The sequence below is a fragment of the Giraffa tippelskirchi genome, chromosome 12, assembly GCF_054371585.1.
Source record: "Giraffa tippelskirchi isolate mGirTip1 chromosome 12, T2T-mGirTip1v1.2.pri, whole genome shotgun sequence".
In the NCBI taxonomy this organism is placed as follows: Eukaryota; Metazoa; Chordata; class Mammalia; order Artiodactyla; family Giraffidae; genus Giraffa; species Giraffa tippelskirchi.
The window spans coordinates 123,562,489-123,576,510 of NC_137286.1; the positions used below are offsets into that span (position 1 = coordinate 123,562,489).

Sequence of the window (14,022 nt, forward strand, 5' to 3'; positions counted from 1 at the left end):
AATTTTAAGTGTATGTTTGATGGTGAAAATCCATTAGTATGGTAAACAAATGTCTACTGAAACATAGAATTTAAAGTAAATAAGCAACATATTCCCATCTAGATTAAAAACATCTTATTTTTAGAGTTTTTAATTTACATTATTCAAGGAAACAAGTGTTTCTAAATACATGGATTTTCCATTTTAAGATGAAGCATCAAATAACCAACCATGTTTTTCTCTTTGCATTTGGATGGACTTAGAGAGCTTATCTTGGGCCACTTTCTTTTTTTCTAAAATGGCACATATCACATCAGAGGTGACTGAATGAAATCGTTATGTATTTCTCTAGATGACTTCTTTCAAGTGCAGTAGCCAATTACAAAAATTGATGCATTGTGGTTTCTTTTAAAGTATGTTTCACGTATTTGAAACTTTTTTTCCTGCAATACAGGAAAAAAGATCCTATGGCTTCAAGTTTATTCAGTAAATCCAGAAACATCCTGCAGGTGAAAAAATAATGGCCCCAAAGTAGCTCTGGAAATTCCAACAGGGCTACTTAAATGAGTCAATGGCTTGGTTGTTTACATGTTATAAAAACATGCTGGTTCAGAATACACAAAATGCATTGTTTAATAATTAATACAAGGAATTAATTTTAAAACTAAATGTGTATTATACACTATTACTTATTAACATAATTTTACTGAAAAAAATTAACAATCTCATTCCTACTTATTTGTTCCACTGACTTGTCCATTGTCTATCTGTTGGTCATTTTATTACTAAATATTCAATGGCGTGTACTGTTAAAGAGTTTACTTCACTCTATATAAAGTCACAGAAAAAATAAGGCATATTTCATCCACACCACCTCTTATTGAAGCCTTCCAACAGGCCAATTATTTTTGCCTCCTCTTCCCTTCAACTACCATAGCACCTACACTGTTTGTTTCATTCTGTTTTTTAGTTGTTTGGTCTTCTGTTTTCTGCCTGTTCATTAATTACTCTTGTGTCCCTGATATCTCCCTATTCAATAGGACCCTCAGAAACATTATTACGCAAAACCATTGGTTTTCAGCAGTTAATGCAGATATCAACATTGTCTTGTGATAATGTTATAGAAAATGTTTCCTGTAGTACCTTTAGACTAGTGGAGCAATTATACACTGTATATAGTCCTTTAAGTGTGAAAAATAATGAGTTTTTAATGATAGCTCTGACTTTGGGATCCTCAGCCACATCCAAGAAATAGATATTCCTTGAAGAAATGTCCTCAAGCCATATTAAGTCATTAAAAGGAAGAGAGGCTTTTTCAAAGACTATTTATAAGATATTAAAACCGTCCTAGGAAACTGAATGGAAAATACAATGGTGACTTGATCTTAAAGACCATTTCCTCCTTTTAGTGATCTTTAGTGCTAACTCAAAAGACGAAAAAACCCTTTGGCAAAGTGTGCTTTATTATTTACCTTTTACTTCATTCACTCAATCACTAACTCATTCATTCATTCAATACTTATTAAGCATCTCTTCTGTACCAGATATTATTTGTACGTTTTGAGAAAACAGCAATGAATGAAAAAAAGTTGGCTATCATATCAGGAGAGGGGGCATAAAATAAGTATCTTGTACAGATGGTCCCTGATTTACCCTGATTTGACTTAGAGTTTTCAGTTTTACAATGGTATGAAAGCAATATGCATTTGGTAAAAGACATGCTTCCAATTTTGAATTTTTACATTTTCCTGGGCTAGCAGTATGTGAAAATCTGTGATACACTCTGTGATACTGGGCAGCAGCAGCAAGCTACAACTCCTAGTCAGCCACATGATTACTAGGGTAAACAACCAGTGCGTTTATAGCCATTCTGTACCCAAACAATCATTCCATTTTTCTCTTTCAGCACTATATTCCATAAATTGCATGACGTATTCAACACTATATTATAAAATAGGCTTTATGCTAGATGACTTTGCTCAACTGTAGGCTAATGAAGTGTCCTGAGCACTTTTAACATACGCTAAGCTAAGCTACGATGTGGAGTAGGTTAGTTGTGTTAAATGCATTGTCATCTTACAATATTTTAACTTATGGTGGTTTTATCAGGACATTACCCCATTGTAAGTCAAGGAAGAAGTATATAAGAGGTGATAAGTGTGACAAAACAAAATAAAAGGTGAAGGTGATACAGAGCAGAATATATTTGTACAGGGAAGACTGGCTTTCCCAATAGGATGATACTGAAAATGAAGCCTGAATTAATTGAAGGAGTAAGTCAAGTACCTGTATGTGTGAAGAGCATCCAGGCCGAGGCAGAAGTACCTGCTAAGACCCAGGCAAGAACACGCTCCATCTATTTCAGAAAGAACAAGAATTATTGTTGCTATAGCCAAGTGAGGCAATCAGAAAAATTTTCTCTGCAAAAAACAACTATAAAGCTCAATAAAATTGACAGAAGCAAACATTTCAGTGCTCTGGAAATGGTTTAAAGGTGTGCAATAGTCACAGAAGCCTTTATTCTTGGAGAAAAACATGCCAAACTTGAGGTGAGAACACACTCTGTGACTTTTTTTCCCCCTAGGCTTGCTATCATCAGCCCCCTTCCCTTCTGCCCCTCCACCCACCCCATGCCATTAGTAGGCATGAAGGTTCTGCAGGGTAAAGGGTCAGTCTGAGAATCGGTTTCTCTCTGTCATGGTCAAGGGGAATATCACTCATTTTCGAGCACTGGACGATACAGTACAGTACAGCAGTACTGTCTATGGAAGTGATCATTTCAGAGGTTGATCAGTCAGGAAGGCTACCTCCTCTCCCTGAGGTTTTTGTCTTGATTGGAACAAACATACACCTGTCTGAGATAGAATATCTGCACAGGGGAGGCTCAGAGAGGGCTCAGGCTAACTCAACACCCCCAGCCAACCCTGAAGTTGTACCTCTGCCCACCGAAGAGTGGCAACAAGGCCCTGTGAAAAGTATAAGCCTGGGCAACCCTGAAAACCCTGAATTCCCTTCCTGCCCACCCAAAGACCGAAAATGAGTGCCTTACTGGATTAAAGCGTTTGAAAACATGGCTGTCCCATCACAGGCTGACCTCTAAGTTACACAGACATGGAGGTAAACCCGGAAGACCAGGCTAAAAAGTAATATCAACAAAACACACAAACAAACAAACAAAACTAAGAAACATCAAATGCCAAACATTACAGGGAAAACCAATTTCATAGATCTAACCTGGGCAAATTACTAAACAAAGAAAAAACTAGCAAAAACAGCAACCTTCACAGGGGAAAGAAATCAACATTAAAAATTTGCATTTCAGACAATAATATGAAGAGTTATTACCTTTAGTTTCTCTAGGTAGAGCAGGTAGTTGCTCCTCATAAGGATCACAGGAATATCTGGGGTTCCTTTATACTACCATTTCTTCTATATGTAAAAAAGTATTCAGTTCAGTTCAGTTCAGTTACTCAGTCATGTCTGACTCTTTGCAACCCCATGGACAGCAATACAACAGGCTTCCCTGTCCATCATATTATTTATTAATAATTAAGATTTTCCCTTTATTTAAAAAATACATAGATGTAGTTGACATATGTTAATAAAGCAATTTTTACCCTACTATCAAATTTTATTTATTTATTTATTTACTGCTTTGCTTTATATATATATATATATATATATATATATATATACACACACACACAAACACACACACACAGTGGTCAATGCAAGAAGATTATATCTGCCAGAGTTTCTTTTGGCCATATATTATTTGTTTCATTACATAATTATTACTCAAAATAATTTTGTCATGTACAGAAAGGGATATTAAGAAATGTTCTACTCCTATGTATATATGTGCCAGATTTGACCAATCACATGCACACACTCACAAAACTTTCTAAGTACTGTACACTTGGTAAGAGATTCTTTGTTTAAAATATAAGATTGTTTCTGCTTAAAACTCATTATAGTCATATTTTTAATATCTTGTAATATTATAAAATAATAAATTAAGGGATGAGAATACTCATGACCTTGGTAACTATAGTAATAAAAATTAGATCAGAAGCATGTATTTGATATATACTTCTGATTACGGTCAGCACCGTAATCAGATTGATTATATTCTTTGCAGCCAAAGATGGAGAAGCTCTATACAGTCAGCAAAAACAAGACCAGGAGCTGACTGTGGCTCAGATCATGAACTCCTTATTGCCAAATTCAGGCTTAAATTGAAGAAAGTGGGGAAAACCACTAGACCATTCAGGTGTGACCTAAATCGAATCCCTTATGATTATACAGTGGAAGTGAGAAATAGATTTAAGGAACTAGATCTGATAGACAGAGTGCCTGATGAACTATGGACGGAGGTTTGTAACATTGTACAGGAGACAGGGATCAAGAACATCCACATAGAAAAGAAATGCAAAAAACCAAAACGGCTGTCTGAGGAGGCCTTACAAACAGCTGGGAAAAGAAGAGAAGCGAAAAGCAAATGAAACAAGGAAAGATATACCCATTTGAATGCAGAGTTCCAAAGAATAGCAAGGTGAGATAAGAAAGCCTTCCTCAGCGATCAGTGCAAGAAATAGAGGAAAACAACAGAATGGGAAAGGCTAGAGATCTCTTCAAGAAAATTAGAGATACCAAGGGAACATTTCATGCAAAGATGGGCTCGAAAAAGGACAGAAATGGTATGGACCTAACAGAAGCAGAAAATATTAAGAAGAGGTGGCAAGAATACACAGTAGAACTATACAAAAACGATCTTCGTGACCTAGATAACCATGATAGTCTGACCACTCACCTAGAGCCAGACATCCTGGAACGTGAAGTCAGGTGGGCCTTAAAAAGCATCACTATGAACAAAGCTAGTGGAGGTAATGGAATTCCAGTTGAGCTATTTCAAATCCTGAAAGATGATGCTGTCAAAATGCTGCACTCGATATGCCAGCAAATTTTGAAAACTCAGCAGTGGCCACAGGACTGGAAAAGGTCAGTTTTCATTCTAATCCCAGAGAAAGGCAATGCCAAAAAATGCTCAAACTACTGCACAATTGCACTCATCTCACATGCTAGTAAAGTAATGCTCAAAATTCTCCAAGCCAGGCTTCAGCAATATGTGAACCATGAACTTCCAGATGTTCAAGCTGGTTTTAGAAAAGTCAGAGGAACCAAAGATCAAATTGCCAACATCCGCTGGATCATCGTAAAAGCAAAAGAGTTCCAGAAAAACATCTATTTCTGCTTTATTGACTATGCCAAAACCTTTGACTGTGTGGATCATTATACACTGTGGAAAATTCTGAAAGAGATGGCAATACCAGACCACTGACTTGTCTCTTGAGAAACCTGTATGCAGGTCAGGAAGCAACAGTTCGAACTGGACATGGAACAACAGACTGGTTCCAAATAGGAAAAGGAGTATGTCAAAGCTGTATATTGTCACCATGTTTATTTACTTATATGCAGACTATATCATGAGAAACGCTGGGCTGGAAGAAGCACAAGCTGGAATCAAGATTGCCAGGAGAAATATCAATAACCTCAGATATGCAGATGACACCACCCTTATGGCAGAAAGTGAAGAAGAACTAAAGAGCCTCTTGATGAAAGTGAAAAATGAGAGTGAAAAAGTTAGCTTAAAGCTCAATTTTCAGAAAACTAAGATCGTGGCATCTAGTCCCATCACTTCATGGGAAATAGATGGGGAAACAGTGGAAACAGTGTCAGACTTTAATTTTTTGGGCTAAAAAATCACTCCAGATGGTGATTGCAGCCATGAAATTAAAAGATGGTTGCTTCTTGGAAGGAAAGTTATGACCAACCTAGATAGCATATCTAAAAGCAGAGACATTACTTTGCCAACAAAGGTCCGTCTAGTCAACGCTATGGTTTTTCCAGTAGTCATGTACGGATGTGAGAGTTGGACTGTGAAAAAAGCTGAGTGCCGAAGAATTGATGCTTGTGAACTGTGGTGTTGGAGAAGACTCTTGAGAGTCCCTTGGACTGCAAGGAGGTCCCACCAATCTATCTTAAAGGAGATCAGTCGTGGGTGTTCATTGGAAGGACTGATGTTGAAGCTGAAACTCCAATACTTTGGCCACCTCATGCGAAGAGTTGACTCATTCTAAAAGACCCTGATGCTGGGAAGGACTGGGGGCAGAAGGAGAAGGGGACGACAGAGGATGAGAAGGCTGGATGGCATCACCGACTCAATGGACATGAGTTTGGGTAAACCGTGGGAGTTGTTGATGGACAGCGAGGCCTGGTGTGCTGCGATTCATGGGGTTGCAAAGAGTCGGACATGACTGAGTGACTGAACTGAACTGATGTATGTGAAAAATGTCATTTAGGATTTCTACTTTTATTTATGGAATGCTTCATAATTAACATAAAGAGAAATAAATGATATTCCTTAGAAACTGTATTAAAGATGATACACAAGAGGATTTTTTTATATAAAACTGACATTTTACTATATTTCCAGGTTTAAAATTTCATTTCACTTTTGATTTGAAAACTTTGTCAAATAAGCTAAATAATAATTGTGAATACTAATATTGAAATAAGTACAGAAGTGCAGATTTCTCTTCAAAATCCTGATTTCAGTTCCCTTGGGCATATACCAAGAAGTGAAAAGCGCTAAATCATATGATAGTTATATTTTAAATTTTTAACAATTTTCATATTCAAGTAACTTCCATATTTCAGTTTCTACAGTGGCTATACCAGTTTACATGGAATATAATATTATTCAGCCTTAATAAAGAAAGAAATCCTGCCATTTGTGACAACATGGATAAACCTGGAGAACATTATGCTAAATGAAGTAAAATAGACATAGAAGAACAAATATTTTATGATCTCACTTATGTGCAGAATCTAAAATATTCAAGCTCACAGATAACAGAATGGTGGTCACCTAGCGCTAAGGGGAGGGTGAAGCAAGGAAGTGTTGGTAAAGCATACGAAGTTTCAGTTATATGAGATGACTAAGTCCTAGAGATCTAGTATATAGCATATTACCTGTAGTTAGCAATACTATATAATATATTTTAAAAATTGTTAATAGAGTAGAATTTATATTGTGTTCTTATCACAAAAATAAAGAGGATGGGGAAAAATTCTGGAGGTGATGGATATGTTTATGGCATTGATTATGGTGATGCCTCAAAGATATAGACATCTCCAAACTCAAGTTGTGCATATTAAATATGTACAGCTGTTTCTATGTCAGTTATACCTCAATAAAATGTTTTTTGACTTACACACAGTTCAGTTAACAAACAAAAAACAACCAAATGATAATCTTTAGTCTGTATTAGTACATTTAGTTTCTGTGACATTAAACTAAAGTGTTTTCTGTAGTGCCAGGTGTCATGGATTGGATGCAGTGACTTGCCATGCCTTAAATATACATATATGTGTGTGTGTGTGTGTGTGTGTGTGTGTGTGTGTGTGTGTGTGTGTGTATTGGAGTATAGTTGTTCTGCAGTCTATCATCCAGTTTAGGATTTAAGGATAGAAACTAAACAGTGTTTTCTTCCGACATAGGGAATGTTTTAATCCTCTAGGTCTGGCTAATGTTGACTCTCAAAACTTGTTACATGTTGAATCATCTTACAAGGATTTGGAATACATCTCTCAGGTGACAAATTTCCAATTGATACATAAACACTTTTTTAACAGGAAAGCAAGTGTGTGATTTCATAGCCATATAACAAAAACAAAATTAGAATGTTAATGTGGTTAAAACTGAAAAGAAAACATTCCAGTTCTCAAGCACAATAGAAGGTAGAGAAATCTCTCAATTTTAAACCAACATAGCTTTAAGGAATAAATTGCAAGAAAGCATTTCAGTTATCTAAAATAAAGTAATATAAAACTTCAAATTGTCTAAGAAGTCTTGCTTCATGGTCAGTTTAAAAGTAGTGTTACTATGCCTTAGATATCTTAGTTCTGTCTTGCCTTCTTAATGCACTTAACAAATATTTACTATGTATCTGTCAGGTGTTAAATCAGAGGTGGATTATTCTTGAGATAAAACCACTGACCTTAGTGAGGTGAAAATACAGTTAAGGATGTACTATCTATAATAATGATTGAAAATAATTAAACAATGGAAACTTTAAATAAAATCTAATAAAACTGAACAAATGCACAGTTAGAGCTGTGAAGGAAATGTACCAGGGAATGCAAAGTAGAGAAAACTTACGCCAAGTGGAGAAGGGAAGATGGTCAAGGATGACTCCTGAGGGGTTATGCTTAATCAGTCTTCCAAGGGTGAATGTGTGTAGAACAGAAGAATAACTTAGGTGATGAGTGTCCCTGAGGAAGAAAGCAACACATTCAAGTCAATGAGTTGAAAAGACTGAACAGCCATAGCTCCATTAAAGTGGTTAGAGGTTGAGGAAAAGTGAGGAAATCCCAGAAGCGAGGCACGCAAAATCAGCAGAAGTGAAATAATGAAGAACTGAAGATCTCTCCTGAGAAGAATTATTTCAACCACTCCATTTGAGATTTTTGCTACATTTTGTACCTTTTATAAATATGCAGTCTAATGTTTCACTGGACTAACTTAACTATCTTGTGGAAAAAATTCTTAAGATAATATTACTTTTTTTCTTTTTATTTATTTTTTAAATTTTTAATTGGAGGATAATTGCTTTACAGTGTTGTGTTGGTTTCTGCCATTCAACAACGTGAATCAGCCATACGTATACATATATATAGGTGTACATATACATTTAATAGCCCTCTTGAATTTCCCTCCAACTTCCCACCCCATCCCACACGTCTTGGTCATCACCGAGCACCGGGTTGAGCTCTCTGCATCATACAGCAAATTCCCACTGGCTATCTATTTTATATATGGTAATGCATATGTTTCAATGCTACTCTGTCAATTTGTCCCACCTTCTCCTTCCCCTGCTATGTCCACAAGTCTGCTCTCTATATCTACCTTTCTATTCTTGCTCTGCAAATTCATCACTGGAATTTTTCTAGATTCTATGAATGTGTTATTAGATGATACTTCTTTTTCTGACTTACTTCATTCTGTATAATAGACTCGGTTCAATAGGATGGTATTACTTTTTAATTTATACGTATTAGTTGTTTAGTCACGTTTGACTCTTTGCATTCTCCATGTACTGTAGCCCACCAGGCTCCTCTGCCCATGGAATTCTCCAGGTAGCCATTCCCTTCTCCAGAGGATTCTCCCAACACAGGGATTGAACCTGGGTCTCCTGCCTTGCAGGCAGATTCTTTGCTGTCTGAGTAACCAGGGAAGTTGCAACATTTTGAAAGTGGTTGGTTATTTATGAACGGTAACTAAGTAAGAGCTATAGACCTGGGCCACTTTCTGGGGACCTGGCTATGTGTATGTACATGTATATGTCTTGTTGACATATGTCCATAACTGAGTATTCATGGGAAGTTCATTCTATATTAATAGACAAAACTTGAACATGGGAAGATACAACAATGTAAAGGTTCTTTAGTGACATAGTTACAAGAAGAGCAGTCAAGTGCCTCAGTAAGAGTGTCATGTTAGGATAGGTTTATGAATTTATCACACAGTGAGAATATGTCTAGAAATATGATTAGAGTAGTGCAAGTTGTTGAACTACAACTTAGTATGTCATTTCCAAAATGATATCTAAATATTTGAAATCTGTGATCAACACCAGCACTATCCAGTAGAATTCTCTGTGACGATGGAACTGTTCTGTATGCTGTCCAGCACTGCAACCACTAGTCACTTGTGGCTGTTGAACACTTGGAATGTGAATGTTATAACTAAATGAGTTTTAATTTTAGTAAAGTTATCATTAAAATTTAATTGCTATGTTTGTTTAGTTGCTACTGCTTTGGAAAACAAATTCTAACACATTCTTTCTTTGACAAGGCTTCTATACAACTTGCGGAGAAGGCAATGGCAACCCACTCCAGTACTCTTGCCTGGAAAATCCTATGGATGGAGGAGCCTGGTGGGCTGCAGTCCATGGGGTCGCAAAGAGTAGGACACAAATGAGCCGACTTCACTTTCACTTTTCACTTTCATGCACTGGAGAAGGAAATGGCAACCCACTCCAGTGTTCTTGCCTGGAGAATCCCAGGGATGGCAGAGCCTTGTGGGCTGCCGTCTATGGGGTCGCACAGAGTCGGGCACGACTAAAGCGACTTAGCAGCAGCAGCAGCTATACAACTTGAAATAATGTAGATAGTCTATGCTTTAGTGGTAACATTACTGTCATTTACTGAGCAATTATTTCTTTAGACTTGTTACATATAATTTACTACAGATACGGTCAAATGTTACCACCTTAGAAGTCTGACTAAGATCATTTTGTGCATCTCCATGATTATCAATTAGATGTTATATTTATAGTATAATTCTCAGAGGCAAATTTTTATTTCCAGACCTTGGTGTACAGAACATTACTGAATTCTCAAATATTGACACTTCTGGCATTTGTTTTGCCCCAATGTTACACTGCTATCAAATGTCTCATTTTCTAGATTACTTTTCTTCATTTTTTCACAATTTTTCTTTCTTCATTAGACAAAAAAATCGAGAGAGTTGTTGAGATAAATGAACAGTTTTGAGATAAAAAAGTAAATGAAAACAGAGGTACAGAGGTATTGGATTTTAATTTTTGCACTGCTGAGCAACAGCATTTATGATACAGTACATAGTTTTTTAGTAGTCAGTAGTCACTACTGATGTGCATTCTCTGAATGAATGATAGCAAAGTCAATTGGAAAAGTATGGAACAATATGAATAAAATATATATCATATCCCTGTCTTACAACTTCAGAAGCAATTTAACATTTTAAATTATAGTTGATGGTATCCATAACCTATGGATTACACTCATAGAATATGACCTTGAAACTCTGGCAGGTGTGTACAAAGCATTATGCCACAGTGTATATTGTAATAGCAAAAAGCTTGAAACAACCTAAATCTTCCACATCACTAAAAGAAATACGTATATTTATTTTGATTTTACACAGATTAAAGCCCTATATTGTCTTAAAGCTCTATACAGATATTATTACACATTCTATATAAGGCCAAAAAATAATTTGTCCAATACTATATAAATGAAAATTACCAATTCACTTTTGTGGTTGTCTTAAGGATTTGATAACTTTGAGACATGTGTATTGTCATATGTGAAACAGAGCACCATTCCATGTTCGATGCATGTGACAAGGGCTCGGGGCCGGGGCAGTGGGATGATCCAGAGGGATGGGAGGGGGAGGGAGGTGGGTGGGGGGTTCGGGAAGGGGAACACATGTAAACCCATGGCTGATTCTTGTCAATGTATGGCAAAAACTATTACAATATTGTAAAGTAATTAGCCCCCAAGTAAAATAAATAAATTTATAAAAAAAAATAAATAAATAAATAAAAATAAAATAAAATTTCTTCATCAAAAAAAAAAAAAAAAGGATTTGATAACTGAAGATCTCTAGAAATTCTAATATGTTATAAGAACCTCTGGTATTAGAAACCTTTTGGTCACAAAATCAACAGGATCCTGTGCAACCACATAATAAACTGAAAAAAAGGTTGATGTTTGTATACAAGAAAAAATAAAACTGATAAGTAAAATATTTTCTATCCAAATACTGATGAAATTTTGAGAAAAAAAATCTATAAAATGAATGTTAAAATTTATTCCTACTTAGCCTAAGATGAGATTTCAATTTTAAACAAGTAGGAATAATCTCTACTTCTTTTATTGGATTTTCTATGTTGATAATGCCCGTTCAATCCTCTAACTATGGCCTCAGGTCACCTACCCTGCCTTCTGAAAGTCACCATTCAGATACTCTGTGGAGACTACTAAAATTCAATATTAAGCCCACAGAGATATATTCCTTTCCAACTGACAATGGTGCATATGTATGTATATATCTATAAAAACACACATGTATAAATGTCTACATATTCTCATCCTTGAGTTTCTTTCTTTCTTACATTCCAGGAAGCATCACAGCTTTATGGATATCTTATGAGTCATTGAAACCTAAAACTATGGAATCATATCTCACTCTGTCTGCCAAGTCAAATGGATGTTGTCTCCAAGTTTATATTACCTCCATTTCCTATAGTCAATTTGCCATGACACAAACCCTAGACCTGGACCCTCATTAATTCACACCAGAATACTATAATTGCTCTTTACCTATGAAATCTCCTTAATAGCATATAGTCTGGCTTCAATTGGATGGAAGAGTCTTACTCTTTACAGTCTCTGTAACGGTTTCTGATTTAAAACATCCCCAAATAAGTTTTCTGTTTCTTACCTGTGCAGAATTAATGGTTATTGTTGCTGTTGTTATTATCATTAAGGACTTTGTGATCAAGGACCCTGTAGCCTCTCCATTCATTCAGACTGTATTTTTAAAAGTCAACTGGGAACTTTAATATTTTTATCCATTCTCCTATACCCATTGCTTCACAGTATATTCTCTGTATAAGAATGTATGTGATACAGGAGAGAGCGACGATCTACACTGACCATATTTTTTTCCTATTTTTAAGCCCATTTTATTACTTTTTAAAATTTTCAAATGTCACTGAAGTAACTTCCAAGGGCATAGTCAAATATCAAAATAATTTTGATCTAAGCTATCACATATCTCTAATATATTCTTCTCTATAATGCCTCTGTACTCAAACACACACACACACACACAGACACACACACAAATATATCTTATATTGAACTGCTAGAACTGATTCCATGTGTTCATGGGCAGAATTGTTTGCATTAATTTTCCCAATGTCTAACAGAGTTCTTTGCATATGTTAACTGAGTTAAATTCATTAAAAAAATAATGATCCTATTGTTCAGTCTTTGTAGGTGACAAGTCTGAATGTGTGACCAGATAACCATGAATAAGCATGAGTCTATACACAATAGATCCACTGATAAATCTGAAAATCAGTTGTGAAAGTTTGCTTTTATTATGGAAGTAGATATTCACATTTTATTGTTGTATTATCTTATTTAAAAAATTTTATATACTTAGTATGAACTACATTAAAAGTAAAAGCTTGCATTTATATTCATACATAAAGTACATTCAGAAGGTAACTCCAGGGACATGGAAAATGCCAAAAACTTGCACTTTATTCCCAGAGCTTAGACATCAGCACTGTCAAACAATTGCTGTGAGTTGGAAAACATTCTGGATATTGATATTCAATATTTTTAACCTTTTTTCAGTAGGTGATGGATTAACTTATTTCCAAGGCTGTTCTGGTTGACAGTGAGAGCTGATTTAACTCATTTCTAACTGCAGGGAGAAGAATCAGAGCCAGGGAGAACAGCCAATAGAAAAAAGAAAATGAATTAAAAATAAAATTAGTGCACTAGTACATTAGCACTGTTAGGCATTCCAAAATCTCAGGGATAATTAACATTCTTAATATAAAATATTGATGTTATGCAGTATTAATGCAGCATCACAGTAAGAATTGACAGTGTTTAATGTTTCATAGCAGCCTCCTAGCTGAGCATAGAACTTTTCACAAGTGAAGGGAATTTAATTTTAGATTAAAAAATATTAAAACCTTCTGGGATAGAATGCAATTAACTCTTTCTTCCTTTCTATCTTCACTATTTTACCTTGCATGGGTGCTTGCTAAGTTGTTTCAGTCATGTCCGACTCTGCAACCTATGGACTGTAGTCTGCAATTTTCCTCTGTATATGGGATTCTCCAGGCATGAATACTGGAGTGATTTGCCACTACCTCCTCTAAGGGATCTTCCTAACTCAGGGATTGAACCCCCATCTCCTGGTCTCCTGAGGCTCTTGCATTGCAGGCAGATTCTTTACCACTGAGCCACCACAGAAGCCCTACTTCTTTATTTGGGACAATAAGTAATATAAATCACACCATTGCCTAAATCAGACATCATATTAGGAACTTCAAAACTGTGACTTTTTAGTTCTTTCAGTCATTCTGCATTTATTAGTTTCAATTATCCTGTGTTTTAAACCATTCT

At 35.8% G+C, this 14,022-nt stretch overlaps 1 long non-coding RNA gene across 2 annotated transcripts in view; it reads right to left on the reverse strand.

The window, feature by feature from the left end:
- LOC145529438 (uncharacterized) overlaps positions 1-14,022 on the reverse strand; it is a 975,418-nt gene that overhangs the window by 428,915 nt on the left and 532,481 nt on the right. The window contains exon 5 of one of the 2 annotated variants that reach the window (XR_014071228.1): positions 8,204-8,316. The exons of the other annotated variant lie outside the window; for it this stretch is intronic. This is a non-coding gene — a long non-coding RNA (uncharacterized LOC145529438). The remainder of the gene's footprint in view (positions 1-8,203; positions 8,317-14,022) is intronic. 2 annotated transcript variants of the gene reach the window in all.